General features: G+C 55.3%; 1 protein-coding gene across 1 annotated transcript in view; it reads left to right on the top strand.

Annotated features, from left to right (window-relative positions):
* The first annotated feature begins 202 nt into the window (after positions 1-202).
* Kcng2 (potassium voltage-gated channel modifier subfamily G member 2) overlaps positions 203-6,000 on the top strand; it is a 64,484-nt gene continuing 58,686 nt past the window's right edge. Inside the window, exon 1 of the mRNA XM_055628009.1 lies at positions 203-255. The gene's annotated coding sequence lies outside the window, so the exon portion shown is untranslated. The remainder of the gene's footprint in view (positions 256-6,000) is intronic.

Genomic DNA, 6,000 nt, shown 5'->3' with positions numbered 1-6,000 from the left:
CCCGCCGTGGTTCCGCAGTGTCCACAGAGGCCAGCCTGGAGCTCCCCAAGCCTCCGCGGGGGGCCTCGCCCTGGGCCCCGCTGGGCACGAGGGGGCGCCGCGCTACCGCCGTCGGGATGCGCTGGCCGGGGCGGCCCGGGGGCGGCTCACGGGGCGGTGCCGGACTGTGCGCCGCGGGCTCTGGGGACGCCGCGCTCCGCCCCGATGAGCCACGGCCAGGCACGCGGAGCAAGCCGCCCGGAGCCCGGGCAGGAGGTAAAGTTGCCCGGAGTCTGCTCCAAGCGTCCCCGGGACCGTTCGGGGACAGGGGCGTAGCTGCGAAGGAGGTCTGTGCGCGAGGCCGGGGTCCGAGGGGAGGGGAGCGTGGACACCTGTCCGCCGGCGGCCACCGGCGGGAACGCAGCTCGGCTTGGGTGGCGGGCCGTGCAGCCGGGGCCGCGGCGCTTGGAGGGGCTCTCGGGGGGTCGGGCAGGGCCGGGGCAAGCTACGCTGGGAGCTGGAGGCTCGGGCTCGGCCGCGTGGAGCGCTTTCACGGAGGTCCCGGCGGCCGCTGGAGGCTGGGTCTCGCTGCTCTCCGTCTGCCCGCGTCGGCTCTGCCGGAGCCGGGGTAAGGAGAGAGGAGGGAAAGGGGGTCCGCCTCCGGCCGGGGGGCCCAGGGTCCCCGCGAAGCTGCCAGGGCTTTCCCGGACCCAGCCGAGCTTGAAGGCTGTGCGCACCAGCTTCCGAGGAGAGTCCGCGGCTCCGGTTCCCCTCTCTGGTCCGAGGTGGTGAAGTGAACGCCCCCCACCCCACCACCTTTAACACGCGCAGCTGCGCGCACACGCGCTTTGCACGCGCGGCTGTCCTGCCACCTTGCCTTCTCTAGCCTACCAGAGCGCCGGCTTGACTCAGGTGCGGGTCCCGGCTCAAAAAACGATCCGAATTCTGCAAACTGTCGTCCGGAGCTCGGACAGCAACCGCTGGTCAGGACGGTGGGGCCAGGAGTGAGGAGTGCTGGGCGCTGAGGGGATGCGAGCCTAGGCTGGCGCGAGGAAGGTGAGCTGGCTCCTCTGCGCCCTGGACGATTGTCCAGCCTCGCGACTCTCAGGGCACCGCACGCGTGTTTGCCATCGAATGGTCTCAGAGTTTGGAAGCCCCTTGATTCCAAGAGTTCTGACTCTTGACGCACTGCCCCTCAAGGAAGCACTGGAATCACGGATGTACTCGGGGACCCGTTTGGTCAAGTCCAAATTCTCCTGCTCTTGGACCCCGAGATTAGGAACTCAGATTCATTCTTGTTCTTGGCCTCTGGAGGTCTCTGAAGTACCCCTTCCCCCACCTTAAAGTCTCTGGCCTCTTTTGTCCCCTTCTTTGCCCTTGGCTTAAAAAGGCCAGGCTAGCATTTAGAGCAATGAAGTGCCGTGAATAATGGATTTTGGTCCAGTCTGGAATTTCGGGAGTGATTAAGTAGTGGATCACACCGTGGCCACTGGGGTCAGTTAAACCCACCCGGGCAGGAACTGCCTTCAGCAGTGGTTTTCATTTCTTCCAGTGTCGGGAGGCATCCACCAGCCCCAAGGCAATGGCTCTCCTCTGTAGCTGGCTACCCAGTCCTTCCTTCCCTCTTTGGCTGCGTAGGACTTTGACTGGCCTCTGGCTGCCTTGAGTAGGTTGTCATTGGGATTGCTGTGTTCTCTTAGACTGTGAATCCCGAGGGTGTTGTGGCACATGCGGCAGCGAGGCCCGCTCGCCTGGAAGGTCCCCTGCAGGCTCTTGAACTGAACACAGACACAGGAGCTTGCGGTGCCATCCAGAGAAGGCTGCTGTTTCTGGGTCTCTTCTGGGGAGGCTGATGACTGCTTTCCAAGGCCAGTTTATATATTCCATTTTGAGTCCCCTCCCACCTTGAGGTTGCCATAATTAAAAAAAAAAAAAAGTTGGGTGTTTGTGGAGGCAAGGGAAGAGAAAAGAGTTTCTAATTGACACAGAATGTAGCTGTGTGATTTTCCTTTGCCGGTGCCTAGCTGAGCCCTGCGTGGGCCAGATGCTTAGAAAATGTGAGCTGGTTGATTAATTGTTTGAGTTATAATTAAGAGTTTCTACCTCGTGTATGGCGGGAAGCAGCATTATCATAATTACAGGTGTGTGTGCCATAATTAGTAGGTCCTGTGGAACACATAGGTTAGTAGGAAATGATAAAATGTTGGGGTTTGCCCTGGCAAGTGCAGGTCCTAAGCTTCTCCAAGTAGCAGGAGGCTGCGTTGAGGCTTGGGGTCCTCTTTACCCCTAGTTCTGGCCTGGGTTTCTGAAAGAAGTGTACCAGATACCCAGAGGGCAGCATGAGCCAAGGAGTATCTGGAGTGGGAGGTGTTGTCGCCTGAGAAACTCTGTGCAGATGTGTGGGGGCAGACAGGAGGGGAGCAGATGTGTGGCACTGAGTGTGTGTGTGGGTGGGTGCTGACAGTGGCCAGATCTGAATGATGAGGCTGGCCCCTGGTCCACGACGGCCCTTCGGCTCTGAAGCCCTGGGCACCTGTCTACCAATGGCCGTTTGATGAGGAACAGAAGCGTTCAGAGCTAGCCCTACTAGGAGACAATCTAGAAGATGGGTTCTCATGTCGCTCCCCGCTGCTAGAGTGGGAGTGTCTGAGCAGGGAGTGCCTTCAGAGGGCCCTGTCCCCGCCATGACGAGAGGCAACCATGGTCGGTTCACTGAAGCCTCACAGTGGCTGACAGCAGCTACCACACCACAGCTGGCTAGCAGCAGCACCGCTGCCCCAAGGGACTAAGTCAGAATTGCCTGTAACAGGGGTCTTCACCTTCCAGAGCTGAAGGCACTCTGGATCTCTTTTCTGTGGCCAAGAAACCCCACCAGTCTCTCAAGTCCACTAACTTTGTTAAGCAGAATACCAGAGGTTCCTTTTCCCAGAGAGGCTCAGTCAGGCCAGGGAGGGACCAATCCTTTACCATCTAGGCACTAGCATATCCACTGAATTGAAGGAGCTTGGGCTGCAGCTGATATGATGAGGTTGGGGGAGGGGGTCTTCCTTCCCCCTTTTCTAAACCAGTCAGTTTGTAAGAGCAAGCTGAGGAAGACACTTAAGAAGCAGCCATCCATCATCTAGCCAAGGGTAACATCCCTCTGAAGACACAGATTCAGCGAACCCGGGGCTCAGTATTCATATAAACCCTTAGTCCCAGAATCAGAGGAGAAGCTGCACCAAATGACATCTCTGTGCAATAGCTTTGAACATCTGCTTTGGAGAGCCTTATTCATAACGTAAAACCCACACCACATTCCATTAGAAATACCCAACATTTTAATTTGATAGTGAGTTTAGGAAAAAAAAAAAAAGACTAATGGGAATGTGTATAGAAAATCTCTGTGACTTTCTTCCCCTAAGAGAGGAAATCTGCAGATTAACAGATACACCAGCAAAGGCTCCAGTGGCTCTTGGGCCTTGGCAGCCACTTTTGTTACTCTCCCTGATGAGCCATTGCTTTCTTAACTAAGTACTTCCTCTTCCCTGAAGCACCTGGGCCCCAGTGAGAAAGGCAGGATGCAGGCTATGGCCCAGGAACTCAGTGACTCTCCCGAATATTCTTAACCTCCTCCGACATTTAAATGGTGACGTTTAGATGTTAGTCTCAACCTGAGTGCTGCCTTGAAACCAAAGGCTAGAATTCAGAGGCTCCACCAGGCCTCCAAACCGCCTGGCTGATGTGAATACGGGGGCAGTTTTAGCTAAATTCCATCGCTAAGAGGCAGATTTATTTTTGTCAAGGCTCGGCTGTGGTGGGAAGGGCTGTGGGATTGACTTGAGCCTGACTCTTGGCTCCATGCCCCCCTGTGGCTTCCCAGCTCCGGGAACTTCCTCTAGCGGGGCTTCTTGGGTTTCTGTGGCTACTGCGTTGACACATACTGATGTACCTCCCAAGTGAGGAGGGACCCGAGGGTCCTTCAGACACCCTGACATACATACCACTGGGCTGTCGCATCTCAGGCCCTTCCCTGGGGGACTCTAGTAGTGAAGGCGGAGCCTGAGGATGTGGATTCTGAATATGGATCCTAGGTGAGGCTTGGTGCGTGAGTGCATGTGTGTATGCAAACCTCGGTCCTCACCTTCCACCTTGTTTGAGACGTGGTCTGTCATTCGCTGCTGTGCTGTGGATGATGCTGGTCACGCAGCTGCCCATGCTGACAGAGGCAGGCTTCTGTTGCCGATGGTTGTGTGATGTCACTGCACTTGGTGCCCTTGGTGGGCCTTCTCGCCGCCTCCCCCCTCTGTTACCTGCTTTTCTGTGCTGGACTGTATGCCTCTCTGCCATCTACTTTGTTTGTCACTGTTCTAGCATAAGCTTCTCCCCAGATCGTTTCCTGCACCCAGCTTGGCTGCCCTATCCTCCCCATCTTTAAGTACCACAGGAGGCTTCACTGCTTGTGGCTTCACGCCAGCACTAAGTGTGCACCTAGTGACCAAACTTAGGCTCAGTGAGCTGATGCTCCTGCGGAGTCACTGTGAGCTGGGTCCTGTGCAGGGATCGGTGTGGCGACCTAGGGAAATACCTCAACCACCAAAACCTAGGCTTCGTGGTATAAATAAGGAAACGCACACGAGTGCACACTCACACATGTGCGCACATGGGCACGCTCTCCCACACACCTCCCCGATACATAACCACCACATGCCTAAAGAGTGAGGCAGGCTAGTAGGTAGTGAGTGTTCCGAGGCTGACGTGAACACCTCAGGAGGGGAGGAACAGTGACAGGAGCTGGTCACATTGTAAGCATACTCAGGAAGCAGAGTGCAGACAGGAAGTGGGACCAGGCTATACATCTGAGAGCCCACCCCCAGTGACTCGCTCCAGCGAGGCTATCTCCTTAGGTGCCGCTGTTTCTTTTCCCCAAAGCACCAGCAGCTGGAAACCAAGTGAGCTTCTGGGGGAAATTTTGCACAATTTCACATCCAAACCTTAATATTTCCTCTTTTATGAACCCACCAGGATCCACTCATAGGTTCTACCCTGATGACTCTGTGTAACCCAATTACCCCTGAGGGCCCCATTCCTAAATACACAGTTGTATTAACTGTCCACCTTCTTAATACAGTAGTTAGGATTATGTGGCCTGAACTCCTGAATGAGTTAAACTACATCCGAAACAGCAGAAGTAAGGTGACTGAATCATCCTACCTGCCCGAGCCTGTCTCTGGCAGGTGCCTGCATCCCATGTCTTCTCGGCTGCATCAGGTCAGATGCAGAGTGTCCCTCCTGTGGCTTTCCCTCCTGCTTGGGGGTAGCGGTTGGTCTTTTGTTCAAAGCTGGTAAGAGCCATTCTGCACATGAAGCTCACAGTGTGAAACACACTGTGTGTCTCTGGGCAGTTGGGGCTCAGGAGGCGGGAAGACGTGTAGTGTTCACCGCCCATCAGCAGGGGTGGTCTTGTGAGCCTTTGTTGAGGTCTGGGCATGACCTTGCTTCCTTCTGCAGCCCTTTAAGGAGATAATTTTGGAACCTCAGACATTCATTAACTCTAGCCAGGCCTTGTGAGAAATATGTACTGGCAAGAGACCCTCTCTCTCCTCAAACGGATACACGTGGGTATGTGTGGGGCAGGGAGGTGTATGGAGGTTTCTTATTTGTGGGGGAAGGGAATGTGAAAGCCAGAGTATGACATCAAGCCGCTTTCTCTATCATACCTTTCTTCCTCCTCCTCCTCCTCCTCTTCTCCTCTTCCTCTTCCTCCTCCTTCTCTCTTTTTTTTTTTCTAGACCTAGCAGACAAATTCCCTGATTTTTACCTGGTGGCTGAGGATCCCAACTCAGGTGCCCATGTTTGCACAGCAAATGCTTTATCCACTGACCCATCTCTCCAGCCCCCTGAGGCTTTTAAGAAAAGTGCGTGCGAGCAGAATTCATTCTTGCTAGGTGGGAGCTGGAGAGCATGGGCTGCTGCTTCCTCAGAGCGCTAATTTAATGACAGAACAGCGTCTTGCTCTGTCTCACAGTCTTTAGACTGCAC

Source organism: Psammomys obesus, unplaced genomic scaffold (assembly GCF_907164565.1).
Source record: "Psammomys obesus unplaced genomic scaffold, mPsaObe1.curated_primary_1811, whole genome shotgun sequence".
Taxonomy (NCBI): Eukaryota; Metazoa; Chordata; class Mammalia; order Rodentia; family Muridae; genus Psammomys; species Psammomys obesus.
This window is presented reverse-complemented; position numbering and strand designations above follow the sequence as displayed.